At 43.7% G+C, this 23,312-nt stretch overlaps 1 long non-coding RNA gene across 2 annotated transcripts in view; it reads right to left on the bottom strand.

Moving 5' to 3' along the window:
- Nucleotides 1-13,094: 13,094 nt before the first annotated feature.
- Nucleotides 13,095-23,312, bottom strand: part of LOC117308454 (uncharacterized) — a 102,581-nt gene continuing 92,363 nt past the window's right edge. For both annotated transcript variants that reach the window (XR_012326538.1, XR_004522445.2), the window contains one exon: nucleotides 13,095-16,254. This is a non-coding gene — a long non-coding RNA (uncharacterized lncRNA). The remainder of the gene's footprint in view (nucleotides 16,255-23,312) is intronic.

Here is a 23,312-nt window from a genome sequence, read left to right as displayed (position 1 = left end):
GCGTAGTTACGTGCCCCCCCCAGGGTCAGTGCTGTCGTAGGGGCCTTAGTCCTTACCCGTCTGAGGTTCACCTTCCCTGGGCCCGGTGGAGACTCCTCAGGTGGGCTACCTGGTAATTATTCCAATTCAGCAGCACGCAGAGGGCGAGGAGGGAGGCAGGTTTACCTGGTGAATTGATTGCTGGGCCCAGGGATGTGGACTTAAAGCTGATGGGCAGCAGGTGAGGTTGCTACTGCGCTCGCCTTCCGGTCGGCCATCCCCACTCAGCAGAGCCGGGCCCTGCTGCTCCTCTTTCAGCCCTGCTGCTGGGGAGTTTTCTGCACACCTCGGTGAGCAGGGAAAGGGCCGAGCCTGCCAGAACCAAGGTACTGTGTTCAACTTTAGGCTGAAAGCTTTAGAACAATGAAAATAACATGGAACCAAAGTGAAACAGGAAGGCACTGACTTTCCTGGGACAAATGTCAGGCGTGGAGATGGAACCTACACTTCCACTACAGTCCTAGGAGGTCCCAGGGACCCGGCTCGTTCACACGTTGGGAGCCCACGCAGCACAGCCACGGTGTCCTGACCAAGATGAATGTGTGACCCCAGGTACAGGGTCTGGGGAGGTGGGGTCCCCCTGGTGAGTGTGGACGTGTGACCCAAGGTGCAGGGTCTGGGGACTGTGTGGTCTCACCCCATCTGCATGGGTTAGGAGCACATATAGGGGGGAGACCCCATACCTGCTTTCTGCCTGCAGTGTGTCTTGGCCCCTCTGAGACTTCCAACGTGTGAGTCGAGGGTTTTGCCATGATTCACCTGTGGTCCCTTTTCGTCTCTTTATTGTTATGTTATTGTGTTCATGTGAGGATGAACAAACTGCAACGGGTGCTGCTCCATGTTTTGTTTTTGGCGGTACGGGGGCCTCTCTCTGTTGTGGCCTCTCCCGTTGCTGAGCACAGGCTCCGGACGCGTAGGCTCAGCGGCCATGGCTCAGTGGCCCAGCCGCTCCGCGGCACCCGGGATCCTCCCGGACCGGGGCACAAACCCGTGTCCCCTGCATCGGCAGGCGGACTCTCAACCACTGCGCCACCAGGGAAGCCCCTGCTCCATGTTCTGCTGAGTGATCAGTAACCCTGATCTGATGTGAGGATTATAGGGGAGTCAGAATTGAAATCTTCATAATCTGTGTATTAGTAGCTTCGGTATCATTGCTGACCCGTAGTTTTTACTGTGAGGGAAGCGTTATCGATTTCAGGTGTCATGTAGAGGATTCGCAATGATGATAGGACAACTCCAATTAGAATGATGGTTGGTAAATGTTTCCAGTTGTCTCTACTTGGCCCTTTCTGGATTTGTATACAGCCTCGGATTTTCCATTCAGTTAATGTAAGGAATGCTATAGTGAGTACAATTGGGTCATTAGTGAAACAACGTTGATTATAAACGCATTCTTAGGAAGAGGACTTGAACCTCCGTGGATACAAGTTTGCTTAATGCAGTTGCTGGGCTCTGCAAACCCTAACAAACCCTGTCTGCAGTAGGGGGTGCATGACCTAATTGCATGGAGATTTTATCATCATTTAGTTTGAGGACATTTTGTAAAGTATGCCTTACTTGTCTTGAACTTTCCTACTGGGAGAAACCTATAGTACAGGTAGAAACCGACTGGGATTACACCAGTCTGAACTCAGATCATCTAGGACGTTCATCACTGAACAAAAAGACCATTAATAGCAGTTATACCATTAGGATATCCTGATTGTAAACGCTATGGTTGATGTGAACTCTGGAAAAGGATTGCGTTGTGTATCCCTAGGATAACTTGTACCATAAGCATAAGCAGTATGCTTGATCAGTGTTTCAGAACAATAGGCAATAAAGCCTTGTGACTAGTTGGTCTAAATTTTAATCACTAGAAGGTTGTTTCAATCTCCAGGGTCACCCCAACCAAAATTGTTAATACATTGAAAGCTATGTTATCCCTTAAAAGTTCAGTTGTTTATTTTTTTGGATTAATTAAGCTCGATAGGGTCTTCTTATATTATTCCCACCTCTTCACGGGAAGGTCAATTTCATTGCTTAAAGAAGACAGTAAAAGCCTTGTGTAACCAGTCATGCAAGTCCTTATTTAGAGAACAAATGACTATGCTACCTTTCCACACTCAGGATACCACAGCCCTTAAACAGATCTCACTGGGCACACGGTGCCTCCGACCAGAAGGTTTATCCTGTATCTGAAAAGCTGTAGTGTTGTAAAATAAGATTTAAAATTACAGTAAAAGTTATGATTTTTTAAAGTAATATATAAGTTGAACTAAAATTCCTTTCTGGACAACTAGCTGTCACCAGGCTTGTTGGGCTCGTCACCTCTACTCACACGTCTTCTCACTAGTTGCATTTAGATGAGTTTGTTCTTGTACACTGTTCCTAAGTAGCTCATCTGGTTTCAGAATATTTAAGTTCTCTTTCTCAAAGTTTTCTAGTTAAATCATTATTCAAAAGGTAAAAGGTGTATTAAGTTTTTTTGGTACTTTTCATGCTTCTTTCATCATTCCCTTATGGTTCTTTATCTATAGCACCAGATTTAGATTTCTATCTTCTATACAATAGATGTTGACTGTTTTATTTAATTTACTTATGCCCGTTGAATTTGGTGGGACATTTGGGCTACTTCTAGTACAGACTGTTCATGCAGTATGAAATGTCCTGGGTATAAACTAGGTGCTTTTCTTTAAGCTACACTTTGATTCATCCAAGCACACTTTCCAGTCTGCTCACCTCATTACAGCTTATCTCCTCTTATACGTTTGGTACTTGTTAATAGGTTATGAAAAGTTATCTATATTTAAGGAGAGTGATAGGCACTGTGCCCCTGCTTCAGGGCCTGATTCCATTAAGCACTCTATTAATTTACTAGGAAATCCTCCTCTGATTTTTAATGTCATAAGAACTTCCATATAAACTATTTTATGTTCTTGAGGTAGAAAACGTAGCCCACTTCTCACCCTCCCATGGGTTCCACTTTGACCTAACATTTTTATGTCTGATAATTATGCTTAGAGTTGTTCTTTACCAGGGTTTCCTGAGGATGGCGGTATATATGGCTGGTGAGGTTTCTCAGAGTTTATCGATTATAGAACAGGCTCCTCTAGAAGGGTGTGAAGCACCAGCAAGTTCTTGGACTTTCAGGCTGAGGCTAGTAGTGTTCGGTGAAGGATTCTCTTGTTACAGTTATTTGGATTTAGGGCTAAGCATAGTGGGACATGTAATCCTAGTGTGGATCTTAGCTGTCATGTAATCAGAAATGTTAAAGTCAGTTTCATAGCTCATTTTTGTTTTAGCTATGTCTTGTTACAGCTTAGCTAGGACTTAACTTTATTTGGGGATAATCTTTAACATCCTTTACATTGGGTTTCTATTAATGTGAGTTAATCTCTTGACCAAGGTGGCTGATACGAAATTTACCAACCCTAATTAGTTCATATAACTTACTGAAGCTTCCTTTTAATCCTGTATGAATTAGAGGGGCTTCTTAATGGGATGCAGATACTTGCATGTGCAATTTTAGTTAAAAATTAGTAGGCTGTGTGTTTATAAAGTTGGCAAAATCAACTAGACATTTGCAGAGCCTCACATCAACTACTATTGATGTGTGTTATATGGTCATTCACTGTCGCAGTTTGGGTTGTGTTAAAATTAGTATTGAAATATTAAATATTTTTTCTTTCGGGGATTATTAACATGTACTTCACTTTTTATTTTCTTTGAGGTACATGGCTGGTCTAGGGGGATGTCTTTCTATATAAGCCTTCTGTAAGTAATTGATTGGCATTATTAGGAGGCTAGTTTGTAGTTGTACTAAGTTTGGATTGGTGAAGTAAGGGCAGTCTGTTTGCTAGATGGGTTACCTGACTCTTCCGTAGTTCTGTGCTTCTCCTTGTTTGGGGGCTCGGCAGGGCCACGATGGCCTACAAAACATGAGATTTAGTGTTACGTAGGAGGGTTTGATTAAGGAAGCTGTTTACCTGGTAATCACGTGCATATGCATGTATGTGTGTAGATGCTCTATGCCTGTGATCGTCGACTCAAGAACACATTATAGTTGATTATCTTGGTAAATAATATTCAACTTAAGCTCAGCTGCAAGTTGCTTGACTTGTTAAGTGTTAACTTGTTGACTTGTTAAGCCCTCTGATGGCCACAGCTGAGTCACAGCATCCCACAAAATTAAAAAAATACGAAATGCATGACACCAGTTATGTGTGAGCGTAGGCTGCTTTGATCGTCCATCGAGGTGTCTTATTTAAGGGGAAGGAGTGGGCAAGTTTAGGTGAGATGGCCCTGAAGTAAGAGCCAGGTGCCTAATACAGTTCCTTTATAGAAATCCGCATAGTTCGTGGCCCAGAACGAGGAGAGAGGCACGTTTGTGGGCGGGTTGATTGTTTATCGAGGCTTTCTGGTTATCGGTTATGATAAGCATGTTGACGTGAAATGTTCGGAAATAACGTTGCATGTACAATTAATAAACATATGTCCTGTATAAAATCAATCACTCCAATTACCCCTGTGACTATTTCATAGGGACTGGAATCTAGTGTGCATTGAACTGTAATATCAGTAGACTGATGTACATGGTTATACACATGGAGTAGATAATTAATACCTGATTATATGATCATGTATAATGATAAAGCATAGGTATCCTACTTATACATGTAGAAGGGCATGTAATGCACAAAGTCCATAGTAATGTCATTTTCATGATGTCATATTTTAATACTGAACATAGTACTTAACGATAGTGTTACTGTCCCATAAGCAAATTGTTCAGGGAATTCTTTAAGTCGAATTTCAGCTTTGGGAGCTGAAGGTGGAGGTGGAGCCTCTTCCTTGAGTCTCAGGGAGATATGTTGTTGTTTTCCGATTTACAAAACCAGGGTAATAAACATACTGCAAAGACTTTTCTTTTCAGGAGATTATTTTCAACAATGCTTGTTATTGGTATAAGGACAAAAATGAAAAGAAAGTATAGAATAGATGCTGGTTCGGGTTTGTGCAGCCAAAACAGGAAACCGAAGCTGAGACCGACGCAGCCCAAGGTTTATTCTGTGGCCAAGGAATGGAGACGCGAGACCTTAGTTCACAGATCAACTTCTCACCCACGGGGTGAGAGGGATTCGATTTTAAAGAGTGAAGACTGAAGCGAGGAGGAGTGAGGCTAATGACGGGGAGACAGATGCATTAGTCTACTGGGGAAGGGGCAGCGTTTTCCTGGAAGTGGGGTGCACCCCCTTCTATCCTTTTTTGGTCCCCATCTTCCAGGCATGGCCACCAGTACGTGTGTCATCCAGTAGCTGATGGGGTAAAATCAGCGTGTGATGAGACTGAGGGTCTGTTGCAGGTCAGATTCGTTGCCACCTTGGTTCCAGCTGGTTCGGTTTTTTTTTTTTTTTTTTTTTGGTCTGTATAGCTTCCTCCTTTTGTCTGCAGATCCTGTGACTTAAAGTTACATGTTTATTCCTTTTCGGGGGCGGGTTGGTGGGTTTTGGGTAAAGACCTGGCACAGCTCAGGCAACAGAATCCCTCCTTTCCTTGTCACTGTTCCTCATTCTTGAGGGGCGCTGAAGGTCAAAGTTCTGCCTTCTGAAGCCACTTCTCGCTGAATATGGGAGCAGATTTTCCCTGCATTAGAGGAGTAGAAGTGTTCTAAGTAGCCGAAAATATGTCTGCTGCTCACCAGGCTGCAGTCCCAGTTGCTCGTACCCTTGTGTTAGTATCATCTGCAGTCTGATGGCTTCAGTCCATTCACTAAGGAAGTTGACAAGGCAGTGAAGGAGGCGAGGCCCCAAGATGAACAGGAGGATAACAGCAGTTACTGGACCGAGAGGTGGAGGAGACCAGGTTTAACCGGGAGGCTCTGTGTGACCATATTCCAATGCGGCTTGGATCTGGACCTTGTGTGTTACATCTTTGTAGCCTTTGAGCTTGCTCGTAGATCTCTTTAATGTTTACCTCAATCCGACCAGAGTTATTGCCAAAACTGCAGCAGGTTTTCTTCGTAAGTGCACATACTGCCCCTTGCTCAGCCAGGAGATAGTCAAGGGACAGCCTGTTGTCGAGGACGACTTCTGCTAGTGCGTCCAGGGAATTACAGAGTCCTTGTAAGGAATCCCCCCTAGTTTTAGAAAAGTCATGAAGGGCCTGAAGGTAAAAGCTTGCCCTCTGTGCACCGGAGCCGGATCTAATTTTGAAGGCAGAGTTTAGGGTGAAATAGAGAAGAACAGCTTTACTGCTTTTTCGGGCAAGGGGGACACATCGGGCTTCTGCCCCGAAAAACTGTGTGTCCCCGACCCGTGGGGATTTGATGAGGAGTTTTATAGCAATCGTTCACGGGGATGTGGGTACCTGTATAGAGGCCTGGCCTCAGTGCTGGAGCTTCAGGGGAGATGTGGGGAGCAGGGTAGAGACCCAGCCTGGCCTCAGTACTGGGAAGCTGTGGGCTTCTGTCTGCATGCCAGTGCTCAGATGTCTGTGGTCTGGAGCTGAGGTGGGCTTGTCTGGGTAACAGCGCTCTGCTCTGAGCGTAGTTACGTGGCCCCCCAGGGTCAGTGCTGTCGTAGGGGCCTTAGACCTTACCCCTCTGAGGTTCACCTTCCCTGGGGCCGGTGGAGACTCCTCAGGTGGGCTACCTGGTAATTATTCCAATTCAGCAGCACGCAGAGGGCGAGGAGGGAGGCAGGTTTACCTAGTGAATTGATTGCTGGGCCCATGGAGCTGGGCTTAAAGCTGATGGGCAGCAGGTGAGGTTGCTACTGCGCTCGCCTTCCGGTCGGCCATCCCCACTCAGCAGAGCCGGGCCCTGCTGCTCCTCTTTCAGCCCTGCCGTTGGGGAGTTTTCTGCACACCTCGGTGAGCAAGGAAAGGGCCGAGCCTGCCAGAACCAAGGTACTGTGTCAAGGTTAGCCTGAAAGCTTTAGAACAATGAAAATAACAGAACCAATGTGAAACAGGAAGGCACTGACGTTCCTGGGACAAATGTCAGGTGTGGAGATGGAACCTACACTTCTTTCTACAGTCCTGTGGGGTCCCAGGGACCCAGCTTGTTCACACGTTGGTAGCCCACGCAGCACAGCCATGGTGTCCTGACCAAGGTGGATGTGTGACCCCAGGTACAGGGTCTGGGGAGGTGGGGTCCCCCTGGTGAGTGTGGACGTGTGACCCCAGGTGCAGGGTCTGGGGACTGTGTGGTCTCACCCCATCTGCATGGGTCAGGATCACATGTAGGGGGAGACCCCATATCTGCTTTCTGCCTGCAGTGTGTCTTGTCCCCTCTGAGATTTACAACGTGTGAGTTGAGGGTTTTGCCATGATTCACCTGAGGTTCCTTTTCGTCTCTTTATTGTTATGTTATTGTGTTCATGTGAGGATGGACAACCTGCAACGGGTGCTGCTCCATGTTTTGTTTTTGGCGGTACACGGGCCTCTCACTGTTGTGGCCTCTCCCGTTACTGAGCACAGGCTCCGGACGCGTAGGCTCAGCGGCCACGGCTCACCGGCCCGGCCGCTCCGCGGCACCCGGGATCCTCCCGGACCGGGGCACAAACCCGTGTCCCCAGCATCGGCAGGCGGACTCTCAACCACTGCGCCACCAGGGAAGCCCCTGCTCCATGTTCTGCTGAGTGGTCAGTAACCCTGATCTGATGTGGGGATTATATGGGAGTCAGAACTGAAATCTTCATAATCTGTGTATCAGTAGCTTCGGTATCATTGCTGACCCGTAGTTTTTACTGTGAGGGAAGCGTTATCGATTTCAGGTGTCACGTAGAGGATTCGCAATGATGATAGGACAACTCCGATTAGAATGATGGTTGGTAAATGTTTCCAGTTGTCTCTACTTGGCCCTTTCTGGATTTGTATACAGCCTAGGATTTTCCATTCAGTTAGTGTAAGGAATGCTATAGTGCGTAAAATTGGGTCATTAGTGAAACAACGTTGATTATAAACGCATTCTTAGGAAGAGGACTTGAACCTCTGCGGATACAAGTTTGCTTAATGCAGTTGCTGGGCTCTGCAAACCCTAACAAACCCTGTCTGCAGTAGGGGGTGCATGACCTAACTGCATGGAGATTTTATCATCATTTAGTTTGAGGACGTTTTGTAAAGTATGCCTTACTTGTCTTGAACTTTCCTACTGGGAGAAACCTATAGTACAGGTAGAAACCGCCTGGGATTACTCCAGTCTGAACTCAGATCATCTAGGACGTTCATCACTGAACAAACAGACCATTAATAGCAGTTATACCATTAGGATATCCTGATCCAGCATCATGATCGTAAACGCTATGGTTGATGTGAACTCTGAAAAAGGATTGCATTGTTTATCCCTAGGATAACTTGTACCATAAGCATAAGCAATATGCTTGATCAGTGTTTCAGAACAATAGGCAATAAAGCATTGTGACTAGTTGGTCTAAATTTTAATCACTAGAAGGTTGTTTTAATCTCCAGGGTCACCCCAACCAAAATTGTTAATACATTAAAAGCTATGTTATCCGTTAAAAGTTCAGTTGTTTATTTTCTTGGATTAATTAAGCTGGGTAGGGTCTTCTCATCTTATATTATTCCTAGCTCTTCATGGGAAGGTCAATTTCACTGCTTAAAGGAGACAGTAAAAGCCTTGTGTAACCAGTCATGCAAGTCCTTATTTAGAGAACAAATGACTATGCTACCTTTCCACACTCAGGATACCACAGCCGTTAAACAGATCTCACTGGGCAGATGGTGCCTCTAACCAGAAGTGCTAGAGGTAATGTTTTTCATAAACAGATAGGTTTGTATTGCTGAGTTCCTTTTACTTTTCAAAATCTTGTCTTTTCTTTTTAAAAAAATTTTTCTTTGTTTTTTTTTGGCTGCGTTGGGTCCTTGTTGCTGTGCGTGGGCTTTCTCTAGTTGCTTTGAGTGAGGGCTACTCTTCATTGTGGTGTGCGGGCTTCTCATTGTGGTGGCTTCTCCTGTTGAGGAGCACGGGCTGTAGTCGTGCTGGCTTCAGTAGTTGCGGCACGTGGGCTCAGTAGTTGTGGCACACGCGCTTAGTTGCTCTGTGGCATGTGTGATCTTCCCGGACCAGGGCTCGAACCCGTGTCCCCTGCATTGGCAGGCGGATTGTTAACCACTGTGCCACCAGGGAACCCTAAAATCTCTTCTTAACACATACTTGTGTTGGGTTAACAATGTTTGAATAGGTGAAGTATTAGTTTAGGTTTCTTTTATTGTTAACTGTCATGGGTTATCTATTCTGATATAAGCTTATGCAAGGAGAAATATTTCTTGTTACACATATGAACAGTATTGCTTCTAATAATGAATAGGTTAGCCCAGTATTAAGTTAGGAGTTGCTTTATCTACTGTTGGTATTAAGATGAAAGTGCGTGTGGTTGACCTTGCACACTTTCTTAACTGGTGGCTGCTTTTAAGGCAACTACGGTGTTGTTTATGCTTTTTCTCTAGAGAAGGTTTATCCTGTATCTGAAAAGCTGTAGCGTTGTAAAATAAGATTTAAAATTACAGTAAAAGTTATGATTTTTTAAAGTAATATATAAACTGAACTAAAATTCCTTTCTGGACAACTAGCTGTCACCAGGCTTGTTGGGCTCGTCACCTCTACTCACACGTCTTCTCACTAGTTTGCATTTAGATGAGTTTGTTCTCGTACACTGTTCCTAAGTAGCTCATCTGGTTTCAGAATATTTAAGTTCTCTTTCTCAAAGTTTTCTAGTTAAATCATTATTCAAAAGGTAAAAGGTGTATTAAGTTTTTTTGGTACTTTTCATGCTTCTTTCATCATTCCCTTATGGTTCTTTATCTATAGCACCAGATTTAGATTTCTATCTTCTATACAATAGATGTTGACTGTTTTATTTAATTTACTTATGCCCGTTGAATTTGGTGGGACATTTGGGCTACTTCTAGTACAGACTGTTCATGCAGTATGAAATGTCCTGGGTGTAAACTAGGTGCTTTTCTTTAAGCTACACTTTGATTCATCCAAGCACACTTTCCAGTCTGCTCACCTCATTACAGCTTATCTCCTCTTATACGTTTGGTACTTGTTAATAGGTTATGAAAAGTTATCTATATTTAAGGAGAGTGATAGGCACTGTGCCCCTGCTTCAGGGCCTGATTCCATTAAGCACTCTATTAATTTACTAGGAAATCCTCCTCTGATTTTTAATGTCATAAAAACTTCCATATAAACTATTTTATGTTCTTGAGGTAGAAAATGTAGCCCACTTCTCCCCCTCCCATGGGTTCCACTTTGACCTAACATTTTTATGTCTGATGATTATGCTTAGAGTTGTTCTTTACCCGGGTTTCCTGAGGATGGCGGTATATATGGCTGGTGAGGTTTCTCAGAGTTTATCGATTATAGAACAGGCTCCTCTAGAAGGGTGTGAAGCACCACCAAGTTCTTGGACTTTCAGGCTGAGGCTAGTAGTGTTCGGTGAAGGATTCTGTTGTTACAGTTATTTGGATTTAGGGCTAAGCATAGTGGGACATGTAATCCTAGTGTGGATCTTAGCTGTCATGTAATCAGAAATGTTAAAGTCAGTTTCATAGCTCATTTTTGTTTTAGCTATGTCTTGTTACAGCTTAGCTAGGACTTAACTTTATTTGGGGATAATCTTTAACATCCTTTACATTGGGTTTCTATTAATGTGAGTTAATCTCTTGACCAAGGTGGCTGATACGAAATTTCCCAACCCTAATTAGTTCTTATAACTTACTGAAGCTTCCTTTCATGCCTTCATGTTTATCACTTATTTCTCATGGGGCAGAAGTTCAGCAAGGCATTGTGAGCTATGCCTGCTGCTTTTAATCCTTTATGAATTAGAGGGCCTTCTTAATGGGATGCAGATACTTGCATGTGTAATTTTCGTTAAAAATTAGTAGACTGGGGTTTCCCTGGTGGCGCAGTGGTTGAGAGACTGCCTGCCGATGCAGGGGACACGGGTTCGTGCCCCGGTCCGGGAAGATCCCACATGCCACGGAGCGGCTGGGCCCGTGAGCCATGGCCGCTTTACCTGCGTGTCTGGAGCCTGTGCTCTGCAAAGGGAGAGGCCACAACAGTGAGAGGTCCAAGTACCGCAAAAAAAAAAAAAAAAAAAAAAAAAAAAATTAGTAGGCTGTGTGTTTATAAAGTTGGCAAAATCAACTAGACATTTACAGAGCCTCACTTCAACTACTGTTGATGTGTGATATATTGGTAATTCACTGTCGCAGTTTGGGTTGTGTTAAAATTAGTATTGACATATTAAATATTTTTTTGGGGGGATTATTAACATGTACTTCACTTTTTATTTTTTTTGAGGTACATGGCTGGTCTAGGGGGATGTCTTTCTATATAAGCCTTCTGTAAGTAATTGATTGGCATTATTAGGAGGCTAGTTTGTAGTTGTACTAAGTTTGGATTGGTGAAGTAAGGGCAGTCTGTTTGCTAGTTGGGTTTCCTGACTCTTCCGTAGTTCTGTGCTTCTCCTTTTTTGGGGGCTCGGCAGGGCCACGATGGCCTACAAAACATGAGATTTAGTGTTAGGTAGGAGGGTTTGATTAAGGAAGCTGTTTACCTGATAAACACGTGCATATGTATGTATGTGTGTAAATGCTCTATGCCTGGTGATTGTCGACTCAAGAACACATTATAGTTGATTATCTTGGTAAATAATATTCAACTTAAGCTCAGCTGCAAGTTGCTTGACTTGTTAAGTGTTAACTTGTTGACTTGTTAAGCCCTCTGATGGCCACAGCTGAGTCACAGCATCCCACAAAATTAAAAAAATACGAAATGCATGACACCAGTTATGTGTGAGCGTAGGCTGCTTTGATCGTCCATCGAGGTGTCTTATTTAAGGGGAAGGAGTGGGCAAGTTTAGGTGAGATGGCCCTGAATTAAGAGCCAGGTGCCTAATACAGTTCCTTTATAGAAATCCGCATAGTTCGTGGCCCAGAACGAGGAGAGAGGCACGTTTGTGGGCGGGTTGATGGTTTATCGAGGCTTTCTGGTTATCGGTTATGATAAGCATGTTGACGGGAAATGTTCGGAAATAACGTTGCATGTACAATTAATAAACATATGTCCTGTATAAAATCAATCACTCCAATTACCCCTGTGACTATTTCATAGGGACTGGAATCTAGTGTGCATTGAACTGTAATATCAGTAGACTGATGTACATGGTTATACACATGGAGTAGATAATACCTGATTATATGATCATGTATAATGATAAAGCATAGGTATCCTACTTATATATGTAGAAGGGCATGTAATGCACAAAGTCCATAGTAATGTCAGTTTTCATGATGTCATATTTTAATACTGAACATAGTACTTAACAATAGTGTTACTGTCCCATAAGCAAATTGTTCAGGGAATTCTTTAAGTCGAATTTCAGCTTTGGGAGCTGAAGGTGGAGGTGGAGCCTCTTCCTTGAGTCTCAGGGAGATATGTTGTTCTTTTCCGATTTACAAAACCAGGGTAATAAACATACTGCAAAGACTTTTCTTTTCAGGAGATTATTTTCAACAATGCTTGTTATTGGTATAAGGACAAAAATGAAAAGAAAGTATAGAATAGATGCTGGTTTGGGTTTGTGCAGCCAAAACAGGAAACCGAAGCTGAGACCGACGCAGCCCAAGGTTTATTCTGTGGCCAAGGAATGGAGAAGCGAGACCTGAGTTCACAGATCAACTTCTCACCCACGGGGTGAGAGGGATTCGATTTTAAAGAGTGAAGACTGAAGCGATGAGGAGTGAGGCTAATGACGGGGAGACACATGCATTAGTCTACTGGGGAAGGGGCAGCGTTTTCCTGGAAATGGGGTGCACCCCCTTCTATCCTTTTTTGGTCCCCATCTTCCAGGCATGGCCACCAGTACGTGTGTCATCCAGCAGCTGATGTGGTAAAATCAGCGTGTGATGAGACTGAGGGTCTGTTGCAGGTAAGATTCGTTGCCACCTTGGTTCCAGCTGGTTCGGTTTTTTTTTGTTTGTTTTTTTTTGGTCTGTATAGCTTCCTCCTTTTGTCTGCAGATCCTGTGACTTAAAGATTCATGTTTATTCCAGTTCTGGGGTGGGGAGGGGTGGGTTGGTGGGTTTTGGGTAAAGACCTGGCACAGCTCTGGCAACAAAATCCCTCCTTTCCTTGTCACTGTTCCTCTCTCGAGGGGCGCTGAAGGTCAAAGTTCTGCCTTCTGAAGCCACTTCTCGCTGAATATGGGAGCAGATTTTCCCTGCATTAGAGGAGTAGAAGTGTTCCTAAGTAGCCAAAAATATTCTGCTCACCAGGCTGCAGTCCCAGTTGCTCGTACCCTTGTGTTAGTATCATCTGCAGTCTGATGGCTTCAGTCCATTCACTAAGGAAGTTGACAAGGCAGTGAAGGAGGCGAGGCCCCAAGATGAGCAGGAGGATAACAGCAGTTACTGGACCGAGAGGTGGAGAAGACCAGGTTAAACCGGGAGGCACTGTGTGACCATATTCCAATGCAGCTTGGATCTGGACCTTGTGTGTTATATCTGTGTAGCCTTTGAGGTTGCTCCTATATCTCTTAATGTTTACCTCAATCCGACCAGAGTTATTGCCAAAACTGCAGCAGGTTTTCTTCGTAAGTGCACATACTGCCCCTTGCTCAGCCAGGAGATAGTCAAGGGACAGCCTGTTGTCGAGGACGACTTCTGCTAGTGCGTCCAGGAAATTACAGAGTCCTTGTAAGGAATCTCCCGTAATTTTAGACAAGCCATGAAGGACCTGATGGTAAAAGCGTGCCCTCTGTGCACCGGAGCCGGATCTAATTTTGGAGGCAGAGTTTAGGGTGAAATAGAGAAGAACAGCTTTACTGCTTTGCCGGGCAAAGGGGGACACATCGGGCTCGTGCCGCAAAAAACTGTGTGTCCCCAGCGCAGTGTGATTTGATGAGGAATTTTATAGCAATCGTTCACGGGGATGTGGGTACCTGTGTAAAGACCTGGCCTCAGTCCTGGAGCTTCAGGGGAGATGTGGAGAGCAGGGTACAGACCCAGCCTGGCCTCAGTACTGGGAAGCTCTGGGCTTCTGTCTGCATGCCAGTGCTCAGATGTCTGTGGTCTGGAGCTGAGGTGGGCTTGTCTGGGTAACAGCGCTCCACTCTGAGTGTGGTTACGTGGCCCCCCAGGGTCAGTGCTGTCGTAGGGCCCTTAGTCCTTACCCCTCTGAGGTTCACCTTCCCTGGGGCCGGTGGAGACTCCTCAGGTGGGCTACCTGGTAATTATTCCAATTCAGCAGCACGCAGAGGGCGAGGAGGGAGGCAGGTTTACCTGGTGAATTGATTGCTGGGCCCATGGAGCTGGGCTTAAGGCTGATGGGCAGCAGGTGAGGTTGCTACTGCGCTCGCCTTCCGGTCGGCCATCCCCACTCAGCAGAGCCGGGCCCTGCTGCTCCTCTTTCAGCCCTGCTGTTGGGGAGTTTTCTGCACACCTCGGTGAGCAAGGAAAGGGCCGAGCCTGCCAGAACCAAGGTACTGTGTTCAACTTTAGCCTGAAAAGTTTAGAACAGTGGAAATAACGTGGAACCAAAGTGAAACAGGAAGGGAGTGACTTTCCTGGGACAAATGTCAGGCGTGGAGATGGAACCTGCACTTCTTTCTACAGTCCTAGGAGGTCCCAGGGACCCGGCTTGTTCACACGTTGGGAGCCCACGCAGCACAGCCACGGTGTCCTGACCAAGGTGGATGTGTGACCCCAGGTACAGGGTCTGGGGAGGTGGGGTCCCCCTGGTGAGTGTGGACGTGTGACCCCAGGTGCAGGGTCTGGGGACTGTGTGGTCTCACCCCATCTGCATGGGTCAGGATCACATGTAGGGGGAGACCCCATACCTGCTTTCTGCCTGCAGTGTGTCTTGTCCCGTCTGAGACTTCCAGCGTCTGAGTTGAGGGTTTTGCCATGATTCACCTGTGGTCCCTTTTCTGTTTATCTTGTCATGATCCTATGAGCACAGGCACCTTGGAACAAGCTGCTGCCTCATGTTCTGCTGAGTGAGCCGTAACCCTTGGTGGCCTAGTATTCACAACATGTCGTATATCAGATCCATTTATACGGGTCACCACTGTGTGGTTCCCCGGGTCAGAGCTCAGGTAGCATAGACTAGCCGCGCTGAGAATGGTCCCTCACAAGCCATGGGGTGGTACCATGACGGCCCCTGCCGTGGGGGAGGGTGCTTGGGCCTCGCACATTTGTGACAAAGGGGAGTCATAACTGGAATCGCAAGAAGACATCATTTCAAAAGTTTATCATCTTCTAAGTGGACTAACAATACGTTACACACCCTTTACCATCGTTACCATTTAGGTGCGTGTTTCTGAGGCATCAGGTACATTCACCTTGTCATGGAGCCATCACACCATCCCTAGAACTTCTCATCTTGTAAAACCAAAATTTCACAACCTTGAAAGTCTCACTACCCACCCCCTCCTGCAGCCCTGGCAGCGTCGTCTACTCTGGTCCACGAGTTGTTGACTCCAGGCCCCCCATGTGGGTGGAATCCCGCAGTGTTTGCTGACGGGTCAGTTTGGAAGAGCTGACTTTCATTCTGAAGCTCTCTCTTTGCATCTGAAGAACTTGCATTCAGGTAGAAGCTGTAGGAGGGACAGCGTGTCCAGGGTGCAGATGAGCTAGGACCTGACCAGACACTTTTGAGACCCTCTGGTCCCACCTCTTGGGCTGTGCCTCAGCTGCATCATCGTGGTCCCTGCTGCTGCCCCTGGGAAGCTGGTGCCGAGTGAGATTCCTCTGGTGCCCCTGCTGCCCTCCCCTCTTCCTGCCAGTTGGGGAGGGAGATGGCAGCTGAGTGGCCGTTGCTCCTGAGGCAGGAAGGAGCTTACAGGGCAGACTCTCAGAGTGTGGGGTGTGATCCCCAGAGCCCGCACCCCTCATAGGACACAGGGTCGGTGTGGTGACAGGTGCGCAGGTTGCCTCATCACTAACATGGACTGTTCCCAAGATCCTGCTCAGGAGGGCGTGGTGGTTGGCCTGCGAACCCAGCGGCCCTGTTCCTATCCTGGAGCTCAGAGAGCAGGTCCACCATGAGCTCCGGATTCACCCTGGGTCTCAGCCGTCTCCTCTGTCCTGTCTTTGAAAACAGGAAAACGACTTCTACTGCTCATTGTCCGTAACATAGACCTGGTCCTGTCGCTATTAGGGTTCTTTAATTTAGGCATCCTGGGATAGCAGGTGTTCTTAGCCCTAAAGAAGGAAAAGCTCATGAGTGTAAAAACATTTTCAGATGAAAGTAATATTTGATGACTGTCTCTATACTACTTTGCTGTTGACTTCTCTTAGTCATAATTCTCCTGGTTTTAGACCTGATGGGATTATAGGGGAGTCAGAACTGAAATCTTCATAATCTGTGTATTTGTAGCTTCAGTATCATTGACGATCCACAGTGTCTATGGTTAGGGAAGTTATTGATTTCATGTAAAGGATTCCCATTGATGATAGGGCAATTCAGATTAGAATGATGGCTGTAAATTGTTCAAATGTCTCTACCTGTGCATCTAGTGTATGCATCTGAGTCAGTCTAGTTGTCAATATTAGTGAAATAATATAGAGGACCAGAGAACTTATCCAAAAATAATTATTAATATGATCATGAAAATGTAAAAGTTTTTCCATAATTGGTGACGTTGCATCTTGAGAACCTAGATGAAATGGATATGCCTTCGTGATATACAGTTTTGCCTACGATTTAAGTTTGACGGTTATGTAATTTTTGTTTTTACTGTTATCTCATTTATTGAGAAAGACATAATGATTATGCTGTTGGCTTGACACTGGTTGACAAGGACTTGATTTCTTCCTTCTTTATTTTAAATTAACATAGGTAGGGTCTTCAAACGTAGGATGTGGTGGAGGGCATCTGTCTAACCATTATAGGTTATAGTAGTAGTTTCCACTACTGAGACTTCTCGTTTCGATGCAAATCCTTCTCAGATTATGACGATTATTAGCATTACTGCTGATGATGAGAGGAATGAGCCTAGAGACAAAATGTTTCATGTTGTATGTGCCTCAGGGTAGTCAGAGTAATGCAGCGATATCCCTGAAAGGCCAGGAAAGTGCTGCGAGAAGAGTCATATTTACTACTACAAAGAGAGTTGTGAAGGGAATTTTTGCTCATGTTGAGTTAAGTGTGTAAGCTGAGCACAGTGGGAATCAGTGTAGGAAGCCTCCTGTAATAGTGGAGACTGCTCCCCCTGACATTACATGATGGAATGTGCTACTACATAGTCTGTATCATGGAGGACAGTGTCCCGGGATGAACTGGCTAAGATGATTCCTGTCAAACCACCTACTGTAAGGAGAAAAATAAAGCCTAAAGCTCATAATATAGTGGGAGATCATGTAATATGACCTCCGTGAAGAGTTGCAAATCAGCTAAATACTTTTACTCCTGTAGGAATAGAAATAATTTTGGTGGCTGATGTGAAGTGTGCTCAGGGGTCAACATCTTTCCCCCGGTAAACATCTGATGGGCCCACAAGATAAATCCTAAAAAGCCAATGGACGTGATTCATAGTCTTCCCATATATCTGAAAGGCTCTTTTTGTCCTAAGTAGTATGTAATGATTGTGAGATCATTTCAAACCCTGGTAGGCTACGAATAGAGACTTCTGGGTGACCAAAGAATCAAAATAGGTGTTGATACAGGATTGGGTCTCCTCCTGCAGAGTCAAAGAAAGTAGCGTTTAGGTTTGTATCTGTTAACAGTATGGTAATTTAGGCTGCTAGGACTGAGAGTGACGATTATAGTAATATGGCTATAGTTGGGGAGATCAAATAATGGTGTTTGGTGTGGAGATGTGTCTGCTGGTTTTATATTAAAAACTACAGTAATAATTTTTTTTTTTTTTTTTTTTTTTTTTTGGCGCACGCGGGCCTCTCACTGTTGTGGCCTCTTCCGTTGTGGAGCAAGGCTCCGGACGCGCAGGCTCAGCGGCCATGGCTCACAGGCTCAGCTGCTCCGCGGCATGTGGGATCCTCCCAGACCGGGACACGAACCTGTGTCCCCTGCATCGGCAGGCGGACTCTCAACCACTGCGCCACCCGGGAAGCCCTATAGTAATAAATTTAATAGCACTAAGTATTGAAGAGATACTTGCTAAATGTTAGGAGCAAGTGGTTAGGTCGACAGAGGCTCCTGCATGGGCCTGATTGACGGCTAGAGCTGAATATACGGTTCCACCGGTACCAGCACCAGCTTCTACTACTGATGATACCAGTAGGAGTAAGAATGAATGATGGGGGAAGTAACTAAAAGTTTATATTATTTATTCGGGGAAATGCTATATCGGGTGCCCCAGTTATTAGTGGGACAAGTCAGTTTCTGAACCGTGCAGTCGTAATGGGTACACGTCTAAAGGACATTATTACCAAGGCAGGGGCTGCTATGACTAGGCTACAGATTGCTCCTCTCCAAGCAGTGCTCCAGGTCAGCATAGCTCAGCCTGGATTAACAGACTGAAGGTGCTGCCTACTCTTCCAGCTCAAGAAACAAACTGCAAATGTGAGGTGCCGATAACTTTGTGATTTGTTGCAAATAATCATCAGTTTATGAACAGAGGTAAAATGACTGAGCTAGCATTAGATTGTTAATCTAAAGAAAGAGATTGAGCCCTCTTTTTGCCAGACCCTGTGGTGAATCAACAAATCGCATTACAGATTGAAAGCAGCAGCTTCAATCCTGCTGGTGCTTTTCTTGCCCTTTTTTTTTCTTAAAGGCTGGAGAAGTAGATTGAAGCCAGTTGACTAGGGTATTCACCTGTTAACTAAAATTTCCTGGGGTGTAAGCCCATCAATCTAGTAAGAATTTGGCTTAATTAAAATGTTTTATTTCCATTTAATTGATGTAGGATTGAGTCTTGCTTATTTTCAGGATTTAAGTAAATTGCACTTGCTTAGGGTTTTGAAAGCTCTTGGTCTACACTAATCTAAATTCCTAGTCCAGCACTGATAGAGTGGGTGTTAAGGGTAGTAATAGTGTAGATATTATGATTAGTAAGGATAGGAATGTTATTTTTTTAATGTTACTGAAGTATAGTTGATTTACAATGTTAAGTTCTGTACAGCAAAGTGACTCAGTTATATATATATATGTATATATATTCTTTTTCATATTCTTTTCCATGATGCTTTATCCCAGGATATTGAATACAGTTCCCTGTGCTATACAGTAGGTCCTTGTTGTTTATCCATCCTCTCTATATATTAGCTTTCATCTGCTAATTGCAATCTCTCAATCCATCCCTCCCACACCCACCCCCTTGTCAACCACAAGTCTGTTCTCTGTTTCTGTTTAGTAGCTATGTTCATTTATGTCGTATTTTAGATTCCACATATAAGTGATATATAGTATTTGTCTTTCTCTTTCTCACTTTGCTTAGTATGATAATCTCTAGGTCTATCCGTGTTGCTGCAAGTGGCATTATTTCAGTGTTTTTATGGCTGAGTAATATCCCATTGTGTATATGTACCACGTCTCCTTTATCCATTCATCTGTCAAAGGACATTTAGGTTGTTTCCATGTCTTGGCTATTGTAAACAGAGCTGCTGTGAATCTAGGGGTGCATGTATCTTTTCGAAATACAGTTTTGTCTGGGTACATGCCCAGAAGGGGGATTGCTGGATCATATGGCAACTCTATTTTTAGTCTTTTGAGGAAACTCCATACTATTTTCCATAAGGGCCGCACCAAGTAGGTTATTTGTTTTGTATATTCTGTTTTATTTTTATGTTGTTTATTGAAGGGAATATAGTTAGTGATGTGGCATATGTTAGCTGCAAGTAGAAATATATGCTGAGGACTGCTCTGATGGCTATTAGTGTGGTAGAATGTTCTTCTTTTTTTTTTTTTTTTTTTTGCGGTACGCGGGGCTCTCACTGCTGTGGCCTCTCCCGTTGCGGAGCACAGGCTCCGGACGCGCAGGCTCAGCGGCCATGACTCACAGGCCCGCGGCATGTGGGATCTTCCCGGACTGGGGCACGAACCCGTGTCCTCTGCATCAGCAGGCAGACTCTCAACCACTGTGCCACCAGGGAAGCCCTGTTCTCATTTTTGTGATCTCTTGGATAATTATTCATTTGGGTAAAAACCCTGATAGTGGTGGGAGACCTCCTAATGGTGCTACAATGGTGAGGATAAGTATTGTGATGGGAGGTGTTTTATTTCATGTGTGTGATAATGATCCTGCTGTTGTACATAAGCTGGGCATAAATAGTAAGAAGACAGAGTGACATTGTGATATAAATTAGCATGCTTAAGATTGTTATGGTTAGATTATACATTATAATAGCTGTTGTTCATCCCATATGGGCAATTGACGAGGAGGCTATAATTTTTCCTAGGTGATTATAGTTAAGTCTGCCTCAGCCTCCAATTATGATTCATAATATACCTATGATTAATAGTTTGTTTAGGTTGATGGATGGTGAGATTTGGTATAAAACTGAGAAGGGTGCAAGTTTGTTCTGATAATAGCATCTGGCTTGCTGTTCATGGAGTGACTTGTGTTACTTCAGGGACTGAGATGTGAAATGGGGAAAGACCTAATTTTATGACAAGGGCTATTGTTATGATGGTAGATGCTGTTGCATTAAAGATGTTTGTAATTCATTGTGTTCATTGACCAGAGTATATTAGATTAACAAAATAGCCATGACAAGTAGTATTGATTTGGTAGATTGTTTTAGAAAATATTTGTTGGATGCTTCTATAGTTTATAGGTTAATGTTTTTATTAGAATGGGGTAACAGTAACCAGTGTGGGCTTGTTACAATTATGGTTCCCGATATAACTGTCAGTAGAATGATAATAAAAACAATATGGTTTATTATTCCAGGAAGGATATAAAACAACATTTTGGGGGTATGGGCCTAATATCTTACTTTTGGTCCTTACTGTAGCATGTGGTGTAATGTGGTAGCATGGAGAATGTAAAACTCTTAAGAGTAGGTTCAATTCCTACTATTCTAGGAATAAGAGGGTTTAAGCCTATATTATTTATTCTATCAAAGTAACTATTTTGTCAGACATATTTATGTTTGTGGCGAGATGCCTGATGTGATTACAGATTGTGAAACCTCTCAGATACACAGAGCTAATGTTAGTGGTAAAAAAAAACTTTTATATAGAGATGTGTAAGCTGATCATATCAAAATTGTGGGTAGGATGCTCGAATTCCTAGAAAGCAGATTGTGAGGAGTGTTTTAATGATGAGGCTGGCTGTATATAATTCTGGCACGTAGTGGTTGTAAGATGCTCCTGTAGGTAGGACTGTCGTGAACATGTTTATTATGATATTGACATATTCTCTAGGAAGAACAGCGTGAATGTGCCTGTGTTTTCTCCATTGAAGCCAAATACACGTTTTGATTGTACGTTTGCAAAATCAAATGGCGCTTCATTGGATTTCTGCTAGAATCATCAAATTATGGGTAGGGGTCAGGATGGGAAAATTAGTCAGAGGTGTTTTTTGTGTGATTACTGTTGATAGTGTAAATGATCCACTTACCAGCAGGACTGATAAGAGAATAATTGCTAATGTTACTTCATATGAGATTGTGCTACTGCCTGTAGAGCTCTAATTAGTTCATGTTTTGAATCTGAAGCTCATCCAGATCTGAGGATGGAATAAATGGCTAGGCTTGATATAGCTAATATAAATAGTACGCCTAGGTTTACAGTAATTGGTGGAGAAGTTATGGGAAGAGGAATTCATACTGTGAGAGCCAGGGTTAAGGCTAGCACTGGTGCAGTAATAAATACATAAACTGATGATCTTGACGGTCATAGTGGAGCTTTAATAAAGGATTTGACTGCATCAGCAATGGGTTGTAATAACCCACAGGGGCTGACCATGTTTGGCGCTTTCTGGATTTGCATACAGCCTAGGATTTTCCGTTCAGTTAATGTAAGGACTGCTACAGCGAGTAAAATTGGGTAATTAGTGAAAGAATGTTGATTATAAACATATTCTTAGGAAGAGGACTTGAACCTCTGTGGATAAAGGTTTAAGTTTCACGCAGTTGCCGGGCTCTGCAAACCCTGACAAACCTTGCCTACAGTAGGGTATGTATAAATTAATTGAATGTAGATTATATCATCATTTAGTTCAAATACATTTTGTAAAGTAGGCCTTCTTTCTCTGGTCCTTTCTTATTGGGAGAAATCTATAGTAGATAGAAACCGACCAGGATTATTCCAGTCTGAACTCAGATCATGTAGGACTTTAACTGTTGAACAAAGAGACCATTAATAGCAGTTAAACCATTGCAACGTCCTGATCCAGCACCAAGGTCGTAAACCCTGTGGTTGATATGAACTCTAGAATAGGATTGCACAGTTATCCCTAGGATAACTTGTTCTGTTGATCAGTGTTTTAGAACAATAGGCAATAAAGCATTCTGACTAGTTGGTCTAAATTTTAACCACTAGGAGGTTATTTTATTCTCCAGGGACACCCCAACCAAAATTGTTAATCCATTTAAAGCTATGTTATCCTTTAAAAGGTCAGTTGTTTATATTTTTGGATTAATGAATTAATTTAAGCTCCATAGAGTCCTCCCATCTTATATTATTCCCGCCTCTTCACAGGAAGGTTAATTTCACGGATTGAGACAGTAAAAGCGTTTTATGACCAGTCACGCAAGTCCTTATTTAGAGAACAAATGACTATGCTACCTTTCCACACTCAGGATACCACAGCCCTTATTAAACAGATGTCACTAGGCAGGAAGTGCCTCTAATACGGGAAGTGCTAGAGGTGATGTTTTTTATAAGCAGGCAGGGTTTGTGATTCCCAAGTTCCCTTTACTTCTTAAAATCTTTTCGTAAATGCATACTTGTGTTGGGTTAACAGTGTTTGAATAGGTTAAGTATTAGTTTAGGTTTACTTTGTTGTTAACTATCAGTGGGTTATCTGTTCTGATATAGGCTTATGCAAGGAGAAATATTTCTTGTTACATTGAGTATTGTTTCTATTAATGAATAGATTAGTCCAGTATAAAATTAGGAGTTGCTCTATTTACTATTAAGATGAATGTGTGTGTGACTGACCTTGAATGCTCTCTTAATTGGCTGCTTTTAAGCCAACTATGGTATTGTTTATGCTTATCGTCTAGAGAAGGTTGTACCCTTTATCTAGAAAGCTGCAGTGTTTTAGAATGACACTTAAAATTAGAGTAAAAGTCTTTTTCTAAAAAAATATTTAAAGTTGAACTAAAATTCCTTTCTGAACAACCAGCTG

Source organism: Tursiops truncatus, chromosome 16, assembly GCF_011762595.2.
Source record: "Tursiops truncatus isolate mTurTru1 chromosome 16, mTurTru1.mat.Y, whole genome shotgun sequence".
Classification (NCBI taxonomy): Eukaryota; Metazoa; Chordata; class Mammalia; order Artiodactyla; family Delphinidae; genus Tursiops; species Tursiops truncatus.
This window is presented reverse-complemented; position numbering and strand designations above follow the sequence as displayed.